General features: G+C 41.6%; 1 pseudogene; it reads left to right on the top strand.

Moving 5' to 3' along the window:
- Positions 1-7438: 7438 nt before the first annotated feature.
- LOC102864388 lies at positions 7439-7762 on the top strand (annotated as a pseudogene).
- Positions 7763-15492: the final 7730 nt, after the last annotated feature.

Raw genomic sequence — 15492 nt, 5'->3', positions numbered from 1 at the left:
AGATATAAAAAAAAAGAATTTTTAGATTTTTCATTTGAGACCTTTCCTCTTTTTTAGAGCTTGACATATTAGGATTTTATTTTTATTCTTCTTACGTATCTTTTTTATTTACTTAGAGGCTTTTTCGTTGAACCATAGACTGTTTGGAAATATTTTGCTTCATTTTCTCATGTTTAGATGTTTTTTTTTCCTGGTTTGGGGCTTTAGTTTGATACCGTTTTGGTCAGATTGCCTTTTCTCACTCAAGCCATGATTTTCTTGGTTCTTGGATCTGATGGGTGATTTTTGTTATTGTATTGTTACATGCCTTTCATACTAGAACTTGGATCCTATTTAAATAGTTCCTTTTAGCAAGATGTCACCTTTTGTTTACTTTAGCCTGCAGTCCTTTCCTGCTTTTTTTGACCGTGGTTCCAATGGCTATTTCATTTACGGAGCCTTTTTGGTGCCGTTTTGGTTGTGTGGTTTATCTGGACCACTGAGTTTCCCGCAGGTCCCTTCTGGTGCTGTCTGACAGGCTAAAGGGCGTTTTCCTCAGTTCAAGCTACTGAGTGTCTCTCCTTGGGGAGGAGATTCTCAGGCCCAAAGCAATGAAACGACTTCCTGGGCTGAGATCAGATCATAAATAAGTCCCTCTTGCCAGTTCTACCAGCCTGCACTGGTTTCCCCTGTTGGAGAAAGGCAATCTGCGGCCTGCAGAGGCTTTCTAATCATTTGCCATACATCATGATATCTTTTTTTTTTTTATTAATTGTTCTGTATCCACCAACCATAGCTAACCTTCCAGTAGATCATGATATCTTTCAATTGCAAAGAGAGAACTTCTGGCAGCTTACTATCTATCTACTGGCAGGACTCTAGATTAACCCACTGGTGGTGCTATTTCCTGGTGTTGTCAAAAGGCTTCTCATTTGGTTTATGGGAGGCATGAGCCTTACCTGTGCTGCCTTCTACTAGCTAGGTTGGGAATTGGAAAAATGCTCGATCTTAGTCACTTTCTTATGGGTGCTGGGGATGGTGTTATTATGTCATTCCACCAACCTTGGGGCTCCAAATCTGGTTGTATAATAATTTTTCACCCTAGCATCTCCCTCTAGTTGTCCCTTGCATTATTCCCTGCGTTTGTACTTTTGCTTAGCTGGGAAGAGTAGAGAGAAATAATTCTATGCCATTTATGTAGGACATACTAGAAATCTTTTGTCCTTGTAGTTTTAAAATCAGTAATTATTGAATACTCCCTCTATTTCTGTTCTTTTCTTACTCTGAGACACAGGTGACTAATTCTTCTGTTTATGACAACAGGTTTGAAGTTCAAAAATGATACTGGAAAATGATCCGCCCACAACTTCTTCTTAGTTAGAAATACAAGCAACAGGAGACAAGCTGTGACTAAAATGGCAGAATGAAACTTCCCTAGAAAACAATGGGCACACAAAATTATGATTTTTATATGCAAAGTGAGGGAACAATATCAAAATTTGTTAAGGGAAGACAAGAACATTTAACATGTAAACAAGAGCTATAAACTGTACAGATTTTCAACGATATTTGGTGTTACAAGATAAAGTGTATTATGAGTATTGAATTAAAATAGATTTTTTAAAAGTACAGGTCATCATAGAAAAGGCCACTCAAGAAAGAAACCGTTTAAAATTCAGAAAAGTGAGGAAAGCTTCCGAGTGAGCTCTCATCACCATGTTGTTGTTGTGTGCTGTTGAGTCACCTGTGACTCATAGTGACCTTGTGTATAACTGCTCTGAATCCTCACCTGTCCTGAGCCTGTCTCACTGAATTACCCTGGTTAAAGTGTCAATCCATTTCATCCAGGTTCTTCCTCTCCTGCGCTATCCCTCCACCTTTTCAAGCATGATGTTCTTATCCAGGGACTGGTCCCTCCTGGCCACGTGCCCAAAGTATGTGAGACGGAACTTCAAAATCTTTGCCTCCAAGGAGCAGCCTGCTTTCACCCTCCAGGACAGGCCTGTTTATTCTCTTGGCAGTACGTGGTGTGTTCGGTACTCTTTTTCAGCACCACAATCCAGTCAGGAAAGCAGGAGACATATTGCATTGGGCAAGCCTGCTCTCAGGAACCTCTAAAATGCTGAAGAGCAGTGATGTCAGTTTGAAGACTAGGGTGCACCTGATTTAGGCCATGGCCTTTTTAGTCGCCTGCTACACATCAGCCATCCAGACAATGAATAAGGATGACAGAAGAATTTATGTGTTGAAGTTGTGGTGCTGGAGAAGAGTACTGAATACCCCATGGACTGCCAACAGAACTAACAGATAATCCTTGGGAAAAGTGAATCCAGAGTGCTCCTTGGTGGCAAAGATGGCCAAGCTTCATCTTTCATACTTTGATGAGGCTACTCATTGGAAAGGACATCATGCTTGGAAAAATAGAGGGCCAAAGAAGGACAGGAAGACCCCCCCCCAAAAGAGATGGATTGGCACAGTGACTTCAGCAATTCACTCAAGTATGTGAGGTGATGAAGATGACACAGGATAGGGCAGGGTTCACATCAGCTATTCATAAGATCCTGTGAGTTGTACTCAACTTGATGGCACCTAACAACAATGAGTCATATCAATGGGAAATTTTGAAAGTACTATCATTGGCTGAATTGTATCCTCTTCAAAAATGCATGTATATAATGACATAATGTGGAAGCTATATAATGATCCCTTGTGATATGTTAAACCAACTAGTTTGTAGGATGATTAAGGATGAAATGCAACACACCCTAATCTCATCACACCTAATCTTTATCTCACTAGAGGTAAAAAGGAAGGGAAATGAACCAGAAATGGTGACCCATGGTACCACCAGGAACTACTCTGTAGGAGTGGAGTTTGTCTTTTTGGGCCTTGGCCCCTGCATGAAGAAATTTCTGGACATGGGGGGAAGACCAGACCACATGGAGGTCTCCAAGAAACACCAGGTCCACAGATGCTGAAGGAAACAAGGACTTCCCCACACAACTGTCAGAGAGAGAAGGCCTTCCCCTAGAGCTGGTATCCTGACTGAAAGATATGAACTTCTGTTTGTAAAAGCCATCCACTTGTGGTAAGTATGTGTGATACAGCAGCATTCGATAACTGTGACAGGTACCAAGGCAATCCTTCACAGAAAGGAATCCAAGTTGTCTGTCTTGGCCAGTGTTAAATCATTGACATATGGTAAGGATTTTATAAGCACCAAGGTTCTGAATGCCAGTACCTACCTACTGATCCTCTCAATACTGGCAAAACTTTCCTCTCTGAAAGAGGTCTTGAAAAGCAGACTTGATCCAGCAGTACTACACTGGTTCTCAGAGGACGTTATTTGTGAGCCTTAACTCAGAGGAGTTTATTTGTGAATATCTTCGGAAACAGTGTTGTGTAACTCCTCTTCAGAGGCACCGACCTAGTAAAACCTCTCACCATTATAGCAACCTGAGGCCCAAAGTTATCTGACTTGGTAGAATAAAAATTAGGTTGCATATCCTCAACAAATACCCTTTCTCCCACACCACACAGCCTCCAGGGTGGCAGGAGAGGCATCGTCCGTAGGTACATAAGGAAGTTGAAGTGTAGGAATCTATGGGTGGCAGAGAAAAAGTTGTTGGGTGCTTTCCAATAACAAATCGAATTGGAGTCAATTTCCACTCATGTGACAGATCCCATTGACAGAGTGGAAATGCCCTATATGGTTCGCTGATTTACAATCTTTATGGAAGCAGATTGCCAGGCCTTTCTTCCGTCTAACTACTGGGCAGGCTTATACGTTTTGTTAGCAGATGAACATTTAACCATTGTGCCACCAGGGCTTCATAGAGCAAAAAAATCAAACCCACTGCCACCCAGTTGATTTTAACTTGTAACAACCTCGTTGCAGAAGAAAGATGGACAATCTATTCCCGTGTGATTTATAGCCTCTGAAAACCCCCTGGAGGGTCATCTGTGAGTCAGTTCTCACTTGACAGCACTTAACAACGCCAACCTTGTTGGGCTGTAGTCCTGCCCATAGCGTTCCTAAGGCTGTAAATCTTTATGGAAGTACTACAGCTCATCTTTCTCCTGTGGAGCAGCTGGTGGGTTTGAACTGCCAACCTTTTGATTAGAAGCTGAATCCTTCCTTTGTCCACAGCAGCACCAGAGCAACAATAGAATGTACACATTCCCTTTCCAAGAGGTGAGTTTGAGAAATCACTCTCCCCAGGGCCTATCCAGAGGAATTCACTTCTCCAAGATAAAAGTCACCAATTTGGTTTGTAATCTGTATTTCTTAGAGCTTCTTAAATGCTTTTGCAAGAGTCTTAAAAACTCCAAATAGTTTTGACAAGAAAGAGCAGTAGGAACAATTCAGTTCCGACTAAACAATGGCCTCCCCAATAGTCTGTAGTGTAGGACCACTGTTGCTTCTTTATTTGCTTAATTTCCACTGATGCAGACCAATATTTTTTGTAAACACAATACAATTAATTACTGGGCAAAGTGAAATTAAAAAGCCAAAGGCAAACAAAATGAAAACACAGTTTTGTTTTGTTTTCTTAAAGAGAATCAGCTTTATTGTTTCTTTACTGCCATCAAAACAAGCAAAGGAGAGACAGAAAGACAGAAATCACCTTGGACACATTCAGCCCCCCCAAAAGGACAGGCAGCTGTGGAAGAAGTGAGTTGGTGTGCTTGGAAATGGGAGAAACAGGGGCCTGTGGGGAACTTCCCATCCAGTGTGCATCCACGTGGATCACAACTTTCTTGGAAACGTCCTTTCAAGAGAGGCCAGCCGCAGGATGCAGGAATAGAGGTATAAAGGCGTAGTTCAGAGCCTGAAGGAGTGAGTGGTCTGGCCTCACATGGGTGGTCACTGAGGGTGTCGCCAAGTGGGAAGAAATGAAAAAGGTTTGCGTGAAAAACACCAAAAATCACCAGCATGGCCATTTTTGGAAAATGTAGCTTGGCTCCTGGCCTGAAATGCTGTCAGGAAGCTGGAGGGGGAGGAGTTGTCCGCTGTTCTCCACTGTTCCTGACCCTGAGGGGCCTGTAGGGGTGCGAGCAGGCCCAAGCATTGACCCTTGTGCATGGGAGGGATGGTGACCAGCATCACCTTGTCCTCAGTGTCTGACAGTTAAGATTTCGGTTGATGGGGCACAGGTAGTATCCCCAACCTCATCAGGCTTGATTCTCATACAGGCTTCAACCACTTTTTGTATTTCGGTTTCTTTAGCCACTGGGAAGAGGACTCTTCCAGACTCTCACCCTGGTCCACACTGGAGGGCAGGACTCAGATGCCCGACTGGAAGGGGGACTTGGATGTCTTGGGCTGGGGGGGCGCGTGGGGTGTCTCCAAGACTGTCTGCCTCTTAGCACCTGTGCATCTGAGCCTTGAGCCTGGCTGGGTCCACATCTGGGAAGGCAGGCGTCCTCTGAGGGTGGCTGACCAGCGTCCTCTCAGAACACAATTGTTTTTATTATTAAAAACCACCGAACAAGTCTGTGAAGTTGCTACAAAAATTTCTTAATGCTTCCACTCCACTTCTCTAGTAATTCATTCTTTTGTATTTTCTTGCAGACTACTAAGAAATGGTTTCTGGAATAGTACTGGCCTATGGATTATGCTCTGAATAGACTCTACATAGAGTTTCAGGACTCCTTTAAGTCAGTCTTATCTAGGTATGATTGCAAAGAAGCAGGAGAGCACACACATTTTCTTTCTTTTTTTTATTTTTTATTTTTATTTTTGTGTGAGTGTACTGTCAAATCGGATCTGACTGGTACAAGAGGAGATTGTCCCTCCTTCCCCGGCAGAGCATCTGGTGGATTCGAACCATGCGCCTCTGGGATTGTAGTTGCAGCTCCTTGCCACTAGGCCACCAGAGCTCCCCAGAGCACACACATTTTCAACACAAAAAAATCCCTAAAAACAAACATGATATTAACCAAGGACCTGTTTATTTTGACCAGTCATACATTATGTTATCTTTGACAGGTGAAACAGAAGCTCTATGCATTCATAAAAAGACCCAAAATGTGATAGTGACCAAAAGGATCACGTCTTTGTGGTTAGATGCTATTGAGTCAGTTCAGATTCATAATGACAATGTACAGCAGAACAAAACACTACCCAGTCCTATGCCATTCTCCTACTTTTACATCCATTGTTTCAGCCACTATGTCAATCCATCTCCTCATTTACATTTAACATCTATTTAAAAGCATTATGTCCCTCTCCAGGAACTGGCCATTCCATTTAAGAAGCCCAAGGTATGTGAGACATTGGCCCTTTATCTCCAAATCAAGGGGCACATTGAAGGACACTTCTTCTAGGACAGATTTGTTCTTTGGACAAACCATGGTATATTCAACATTCTCTGGCAACACCAAAATTAAAAGACATCTTCTTCAGTCTTTCTTATTCATTGTCTTATTTTCACATGCCTTTGAAATTAGTGAAAATACCGTAGCGGGGGTCAGGTGCACCATAGTCTTTAAAATTACATCCTTGCTCATTAGTGCTTTAGAATGTGACAATGTTGTTGTTATGTGCCGTCGGGTCACCTGTGACTCATGGATGTATATTTATTAACCTCTACCTGAAGCCTGCCCTATTCTGAGCCAGTCTCTCTAACTCCAACATACCTATCCTACTGTGTCGATCCATCTTATCTGGGTCTTCCTCTCCTGTGTTGTCCCTTCACCCTTCCAAGCATGATATCCTTCTCTAAGGACTGATCCCTCCTGGCAACATGCCCAAAGTATGTTAGATGGAGCTTCAAAATTCTTGCCTCCGAGGAGAAACTTGGTTTCACCCTCTCCAAGACAGACCTATTTGTTCTCCTGGTGATCCATGGTATGTTCAAAGGCCTCAGTTCTTCTGTTGTCCTTAGTCATTGTCCAGCTCTCTGATGCATAGCAAGTAATTCAAAGACCATGGCCTGGATCAAGTGCACCTTAGTCTCTAAACTGATATTATTGCTTTTCAGTAGATTTTCCCATTGCAATTCGTCTTTTGATTTTCCTGACTGATGATGCTCTTGTGACCTAGTTACAAGAATATGTGCTGTAATCCCAAAGGCACAGTTTTAATCCACCAGCTGCTCTGCAGGAGAAGGATGGCCAATCTCCTCCTGTGCAATTAACTGCCTCTGAAAACCTGCTGGAGAGTCAGCTATGGATCGGTTCTTACTCCAAAGCGTACAACAACAATGTAGTAATATGAAGCCAATTAAAATTTCTCATCCAATTGGGATGTGGTACATTGCACAGTCTGTGAGTATATTGGAAGTCTAAAAAGTCACAGTAGCATGACTTTTGACTATTGTTCCAAGGGGTCATGATTTATTTGTTGTTTGTGGGGGGTTTTTGGGTTTTGTTGTTGTTCACTTTGTCCTATGCACACTGTGAGGATTTTTAGCTCCTTCTTAAGGACAAGAGTCTCAAAAGTGAGTCCAGCAAAATGGTGGCAGCGATGGATGTGGATACCCTGAGTGGCACCAACAACGGTGCGAGTGAGAAGTGCTTTGAAGTAAAAAAGTGGAACACACTATCCCTTTGGGCCTGGGATATTGTGGTTGATAGCTGTGCCATCTGCAGGAACCACTTTATGGATCTTCGCATAGAATGTTAAATTAATCAGGCATCTGCGGTTTGGGAAGACTGTACTGTTGTGTGGGAAGGCTGTAATCTCGCTTTTTATTTCCACTTCATCTTCCAATGGCTCAAAACACAAGTACATCCATTGGACAACGGAGAGTAGGAATTCCAAAAGCACGGGCCCTAAAAAAAGTGAATTCGCAGGCGGGGGGAGAGGGCTGGGAGGGTAGAGAAGTGTAGCAATGAATGAATGCAAATCCAAATTCTCTGTAAATGTTCATTAAAATTATTTTTTAAAAAAGTGAATTCGCTAATAAAGTTTAACTGTTTTGTTATCCATCTAGTGATTTGCCCTCCTGTTCCTTAATTATTAGATAAGACTATATCTTTCTGTTTTGTGCATGCAGCCATATTGTATTGCCTGTCAAATAAAGTCATTTGAGTTCTAAAAGGAAAAAAAGTGACTCCTGAGCTCCCATTAAACACAAGAGGGTGCTAAAGCTGTTTGAAAAGAGCTTCAGCAAGAATTTACACATTTCCCTGACATTAGTGAAGCTGGAATTCAGAATTCAAATGTGCAGAAGTTTGTAGCCTTTTGTATATCTCTCAGGATGTCCTTGATATATCTGCTCAAATCCCCATTTCCGTTTCACTTCAGATAGCTCTGAAACATAACAGTACAGAATAATGGAAGTCAGTGCCTTTGAGTTGTGGTGTTGGAGGAAAGCACTTTTGTTCTTTTTTTTTGTTTTTGTTTTTGTTTTTTGTGGTGTTGGAGGAAAGCACCCACAGGCTACCAAAAGAACAAATGCAAACAAGGCGCTCCTTAGAGGCAAGGATGGTGAAGCTCCATCTCACATATTTTTTGGGCATGTTTGCTAGTAGGGACCAGACTTTGGAGAGGGACATCATCCTGGGAAAAGTGAAGGCTCAGAGATAGAGAGGAAGAACCTCAATGAGAAGGCTTGTCACAGCGTCTGTAACAGTGAGCTCAGGTATGTCAGAGAGGTTGGCGCAGGATAGGGTAGGGTAAGACAGATGTGTTGTTCATAGATAGGGCTGCTCTGAAGGCACCTAACAGCCACACTGGGAAGGTCAAAAATCACACAGCAAGTGGTGGAGCTGGGACAGTCATCCCCGCCTGGCACGGGCACGGGCACGGGAAGAGGCCCGCTGCTGCCAAGTGAAGGAGAGCCAGGGAGTGAGGTGAGGGTGCGCGCCTTCCCTCATCCGGCCTCCACTCTGCGAAGGCGGAACCTTCTAGTCGGGGTGGGCGGGGCTCGGGAGGGTTCTGGCGCAAACCACGCCCTCTCCCAGGGGAATGCGCGAGTCTGGAGCGCGGCAAGCGAGGTGAGCGTCGTGTTCACGGCCCACGGGCGATGCTGGTGCTGGGCGGGCGGGAAGGACGTGCGGACGGCTCCCGCGGACCGAGGGTGAGGCTTCCGAAGCCCCCTTCCCCGGGGCGCGCTGACCTGAGTTTGTGAGCATTTGAGTGAGTTGGGATGCGCGAAGTTCTCGGTGCAGACTCCGGTGAGCGAGTGAGGAAAAGGGAGACGTTAGGGTCATCAGGACTTCAGAGAAATCCCAGGGCTGCGGAGAGAGCGCGCGCGCTCAGTGCGGCGGGATTTCTGTGTAGTTACAGAGGTAGGAACGTACTGAGTAGAGCTCATCGAAAGGTTGCTGGTTTGATTCCCCCAGCCACTCTGAAAGAAAAAAAAAGTCTTCTCAGAGAAAGATTTCCAGGCTGGGAAACCTGAGGGAGGGTCGCGGTGGGTCGGAATGTTCTCGAAAGCCATCGGGTGGTAAAGAGAGACTAACCGAGCCTACCCCGCCGCGTCCACTTGAGGCCCACTCACGTCGCCCCACGGGGTCTTTTAGACGAGCAGATTTCCAGCCTTGTCCCCCGGGGAGCAGCTGGTTGTCTGGTTCCGAGCACCTTCCTTTCGATTAGCAGCCAGGGGGGGTTAACCGCCATGGCATCAGGGTTTAACTAAGTTAATCTTGATAAAAACAAATACTGCCCCCGAGGGGAGTAGAACGCATGGGGAGCACTCTTCTGGTTTCCGAGCCTGTAAATTTTTGCCCGAGCGGACCGCCCATTTAGCTACCTTCGAGTGGCTGGTGGATTTCAACCACTGACCACTGAGACTCCTTGAGGTAAAATTCAAGGATCCTGATTTCTCCGACTCAGCCGTTGTACTTAAATGTAAAGCCCTTTGCTCTACGTACGCACTTAGGTTTTGGAGTTTTTGTTTGGTTTTTTGTTTTGGATGTTTCCCCCCCCCCAAAAAAAAGCGCGTTTAGAAGCACTCATTTTCCATTCTGTGTTTGGACCTGAGTGATAACCCAGGGACAAAAAAAGGCACAGAAGATACAAGGGGAGGGGTACAAGCATATACTGGCATTAGCAGACATTAAAAAAAATAAATTACAGCACCTTATACTTTTCTCCTTACATTGCAAGTTTATGCACTTAGTTTGATTATATGTTGACTTTCTCTTAAAAAAAAAGTTTAATCAAGACTGGAATGAGGCTTGGAGGGAAACTAAGAAAAGAGGGAATAAATAATGAACACTGCTTTGAAACAGGTATTATTTGGATGACAACGGTCCAGAATAAGAGGTGCATAGCAAAGTGGACTGGGCGACTTGGGGAGGGAGGAAATTAGGCAACAATGAAAGAATCTTTTTAAAGAGAAAAGTGAACTAGGGAGTGGATAGGGAGAAAAGTGCCACAGTGAATGAATAGAAATCCAGGTTTTCCATAAACTTTCGTTAAAGTTAATTTTAAAAAATGAGTGAAGCTACAAAATCCCTTATAAAAAAGTTTCATGGAAAAAAATCAATTTTTCAAATAGAAAGCATGGTCAGTAAACTCTTGTATCCCTACCAAATAAGTTCAAATAAATCTTGGTCACATTTTGCCATGATTTTTCAAAATATACCTACATGTGTTTGTATGGTTTTCTCTGCTCATTTCTTTGTGGCAAAATTTGTAGGTAAATTTCAGGCATTTTGACGTTTATCTTTTCAATATTTGTCTTTATATCAAGGCTGGTCAAACCTCTTATTATTTTCCTTAAGGAATTTGATCAAAATGAGCTTATTTGCCTGTTGTGATCACCTCTTTTCTGTCTGTCTCTTCTCTTCTTTCTTTCTCTCTCTCTCTCTCTCTCTCTCTCTCTCTCCAGACATTCATAGGGTTTTGTACAAGGAGGTTTACTTGTTACCACTTCTGTTCCTTGCTGTAATCTTCCTTGGATTATAAAACTCAACTCCTTAGACTCCCTGAAATCCCCTCAGGGCAAGAAGCTTTGTCCTTCTTTTTAGTGCCCTGTAAAAAAGTAAGAGGAAGTCACTGGTATGAAAATGATTAAGCACTTAGTTACGAACAGAAAGTTTGGTGCTTTGAACCCACCCAGAGATGCCTCAGAAGAAAGAACTGGCAAACTGCTTCCCCAAATTACTCTGATACACATGAACTGGAATACAATTTACAGCAACTGCTTGTTTTAAATAGTAAAGCTCTAAGAAATGTTTGAAAGAGGCATGTGTAATTCCTCTGTTTGTGTGTGTGTACCGTCGAGTCAGATCTGACTGGCACAGGAGGAGATTGCCTCTCCTCCAGCAGAGCATCTGGTGGATTCAAACCATGCACCTTCTGGATTGTAATTCCGTTTTTATAGAAAGTGGCGTTGATTGCTAGGAGACAACAAATGCCCCTTAAATACAGGAAGGAATACAGAAAGACCACGGGTCTGAGGATTGAGCTATGGATGAAGCTGGGAATTCCAAATTTAAATTTAGAGAAACTTTTAACATTTCCTACAAATACTGTTTTCTGCACATTTGAAATTTGGTGAAATCCTCATTTCAGCTTCTGATCTAGCTTTGGCAGTGTCACCTCCATAGGCCAAAGAATAAATAGGATTATCCAGGAATTCAAATCTTTCTCAATGGAATCCCAGACTATAGAGGGTATTGATGGTATAATTGTTCTTGTTAGGGGCCATTGAGTTGGCACCTACTCATAGTGACCCTGTGTATGGCAAAATGAAACACTGTCTAATCCTGTGCCATCTTCACAACTGCTGCTGTAATTAAGCCCATTTTTGCTTATTATATCAGTCTATCTCATTTAGAGTCTTCTCCTTTCTCGTTTCGTGTGATTAACTGCCTCTAAAAACCCACTGTAGGATCTGCTATGGGTCAGTTCTGACTCTACATTACACAACAATAGTCATTCATTCCTATCTATTGCTGACTTTACAGTGCATGCTATCTTTCTAATTTGACAGATGCAGCAGTATACAGATTGCAGATGCATCAGTATTCTAAATAAATGAGTGGACATTTACTTCTTTTCATTTTTAAAAATACTGCTTATAGTTGCAAAGATGAATATTTTTGCTTTCTGAAATGAAGATGAATTTTATAATCAGTTTGTTCAGAAAGCATTGTTATTCTTAATTGACAGTGTTTTTGTGGGTGGTTTTTTTCCCCTTCACCTAAAAGTACCTGTATCTTGCAATTTATTTTTTTTTTATCTTGCAATTTATAATCTTAAAACGCACTGCCATCAAGTCATTTCCAACTCATAGTTGTCCCTATAGGACAGAACAGAACACGTTTAGTTCTTCATAGTGTTTCCTTTCTGTTTCAGTAGGTTCTGTTGTGATAGTATACTTTTCATTACTTGTCTTCTTTTCTTGTATTTGCTTGTCAGTTTTATTAAACCTTTTTAAAAAGAACTAGTCTTGTTGATTCTGTTTTATTCTGTTTGATTTATTTCTTCTCTAAAGTTAAGGGAGCTCTGGTGGCCTCATGGTAAGGAATTGTGTTGTCAACCCAAAAGCACGTGGTTTGAATCCGCCTGCTGCTCCTCAGGAGAAGGATGGGCAATCTCCTCCTATGCTGTTAAAACTGTACTAGAGTGAGTCTGTCCTTTTTTTACCGCCCCACCCCACCCCTATCCCTTTCTTTTAGAGCCTGCAGAGTTTTCTTGTTGCTCTTTTTCCAATTGCTGGAGGTGTTAAGTTGTTGATTTTGGTGCTTTAGTCTTTTCTGGGATGTGTACATTTAGAACTATAAATTAACCTATGAACATTGCCTGTGCTATGCCTAAATGATTTTCATGGTGTTTTTTTTTTTTAGTTTCAACCCTCCCCTATATGTTGTATTTTCATCTTCATTTGTTTAAGACATTTACAATGTCTTTTTCTTAATATCACCCATTTGACTTATAGCAAGATATGATTTTCCAGCACAAGATTTTGCTTTATCATCTTATTTCTCATTTTATAGCATTGTGATAGGAGAAAATACTTTGTAGCATTTTGAAGGTTTTCTTTATTTTCTTGGGGCTTATTCTGTGACCTAATTTATGACTTATTCTGGAAAGTGTTCCAAGTGCGCTGGAGAAGAATGTACACTGTGCTCTTGCTGGATATAGTTATGGGTCTAGGAGATCAGGTTAATTAATTCTATTACTTAGCTTTTTTATATTTTTTGTTGTGTTTCGTTTTAGTTGTTTTGTGCCTCCTTGCAAACGGTATGCTAAACTTCCTTACTATTATTGTAAAGTTGTGTGCTTTGCTATTCAAATGTGTTAAAGTTTGATTTTTGTATTTTTAAGCTCCCTCATTGGGTGTTTGCTGTTATAGTTAAGTGCCGTCAAATCAGAATCGACTGATAGCTGACCTTTTAGTGGGTTTTCCAGGTGGAAAATTGCAGAGAAGGAGATTTGCCTGTCTTTTCCCCTCTGAGAACATGGTGGGTTTGAACTTTGGTTTGGCAGCGTACCTCCTTGTGTTAATTACTGTTTGTTCTCATTTTCAATAGACGCTTTAGTCATTATATAATGTCCTTCCTTGTCTCTTATACTGATTTTCATCTTGAAGTCCATTTTATCTGAAATTAATGTTGCCACTCCTGCTCTTTTTGTTTGCTGTTGTTATTGATGTATTTTCCCCCATCCTTTGATTTTTAGTCTTTGTCCTTGTATCTAAAGTGTGTAGATAGCATGTTGAAGGATTGTTTTTATTTTATCCATTCTGCAACGCTTTTTCTGTTAAGTGGTCCGTTTATATTCAGTGTAATTATAAATGTTATTTATTACCAGTCGGAAGTGACATAATTATCAATAGGTATGGTTTTATTTCTGTCATTTTGCTGAGGGCTTCGTGTGTGTGTGTGTGTGTGTGTGTGTGTGTGTGTGTATCTGTGTGCTGCTAATTTCTTTGTTCCATCTACTCTCTATGCTGAGTTCTTTTTGCTTATAACTTTCTTTGTTATTTCCTTTATTACTGCTATTTTTTCCCTTTCAATCAATTTTTTGTCATTAATATACATTATATTTCATATACATTATGTTTATGTGCTCCATAAAAGCCATCATTTGGGGGGAGGGCTGGGCGGGGAGAGAAGTGCAGCAATGAATGAATGGCAATCCAAAATATCTGTAAATGTTCGTTAAAATTATTAAAATAAAAAAATTATTAAAATAAATTTTAAAAAGCAAAAAATGCCATCATTTACATTTTGTTCATTTATATTATGAAAGATTATTATTCCTCTCTTATTACCATCCTACCAACTTTCAACTTTTGCGAAAACCTGTGAGTCAGCAACTTCATGCCTCCTCACTGTTTACTAGGTCTTTATGAAGGGAGTTTCTGTGGCCTACAGGTAAGAATTTGGACTGCCAGCCCAAAGGCGCTGCTCTGTGGGAGAAAGATGGGCAGTCCCCTTCCATGAAGATTTTTGTTGTTTTATAGACAAGCTGGAACCATATTAAATCCATATCTAACCCTCTAGAAGGTTTTCGGAAGCAGTAAGTGGCACTGGAAGAGACTGTCCATTTTTCTCTACGTGGCAGCCAGTGGATTTAAGTCGCCTGCGTTTGGGTGGGCAGCTCAGCTCCTTACCACTAGGCCACCAGGGCCTCTGAAAACCCACTGGAGGGTCAGCTAAGAGTCGATTCAACAACAACAGGCTTTTATGAAGGGAATTCTGGAGGTGCAGTCAGTAGGGGGTTGTACTGCTAACCCCAAGGCCATGCCTTCTCTGGTGGTTTGAATTCATGGATAATTTCCTCCCTTGACATTTACAGCCTCAGAAAACTGCTGATTAGTCTGGTAACAGTTGGTTCTGACTGACACTAACAAAGGTCTTTATTATTTTCCTCTTTCTGGTTTTGATGCAGTTTATTAATTTTCTTTGAGTTTACCCTTTACTATTTTATTCCCAGTTCTAAAGCAGCCTATGCTATCTCAAAATTTATTTGACTTCCTCTTTGCTTAGAAGTTCTGTAACTGTACTATTTGTTCTCTCTTTTTGCATGGCAGTTGCCCTTATTTATAGACCTCTGGTTCTAGACTTTTTAAAAAATTTATTGTTTTGCATATACATTACACCATATATACACCACATCCATTTCAATTGAATTAATTCCAACTCATGGTGATGCCATGTATTAGAGAATAGAATTGAGCTCCATAGGGTATCTTGGCTATAACTTTATGAAAGCAGATTCCCAGCTCTTTCTTCTGCAGTGCTAGTGGATAGTTTCAAATTGCCAACCCTTGAGTTAGTAGGTGAGCACAAACCATTTGCACCACTCAGGGACTTCAGTGTAGATGACCTTAATGGACCACTCCACTAAACTTTAGGAAAGTAACCACTTTTGAATTTTTTACCATAAAATTTTACTTGTATATGAAATTAATAATTTTGTTTCATAATTTCCACATTCTGTTCTCAGTGCTTAAACGTTGCCCAGATGGTTTTGCTACAGTGATTCTGTACTCCTTCTATCTTCTTTCAGTAGCCTTGAATAGTCAGTCATCTTGCCTATTTAACATTGTCTGTGCTATTTTCCTTGACAGATCTAGTGCTGTGGTTTGCAAAGGATCAGAT

The sequence above is a fragment of the Elephantulus edwardii genome, unplaced genomic scaffold, assembly GCF_000299155.1.
Source record: "Elephantulus edwardii isolate Elephantulus edwardi_28Jun2011 unplaced genomic scaffold, EleEdw1.0 scaffold00016, whole genome shotgun sequence".
Classification (NCBI taxonomy): Eukaryota; Metazoa; Chordata; class Mammalia; order Macroscelidea; family Macroscelididae; genus Elephantulus; species Elephantulus edwardii.
The sequence above is the reverse complement of the archived record's forward strand: the minus strand, read 5'-3'. Positions and strand labels throughout refer to the sequence as shown.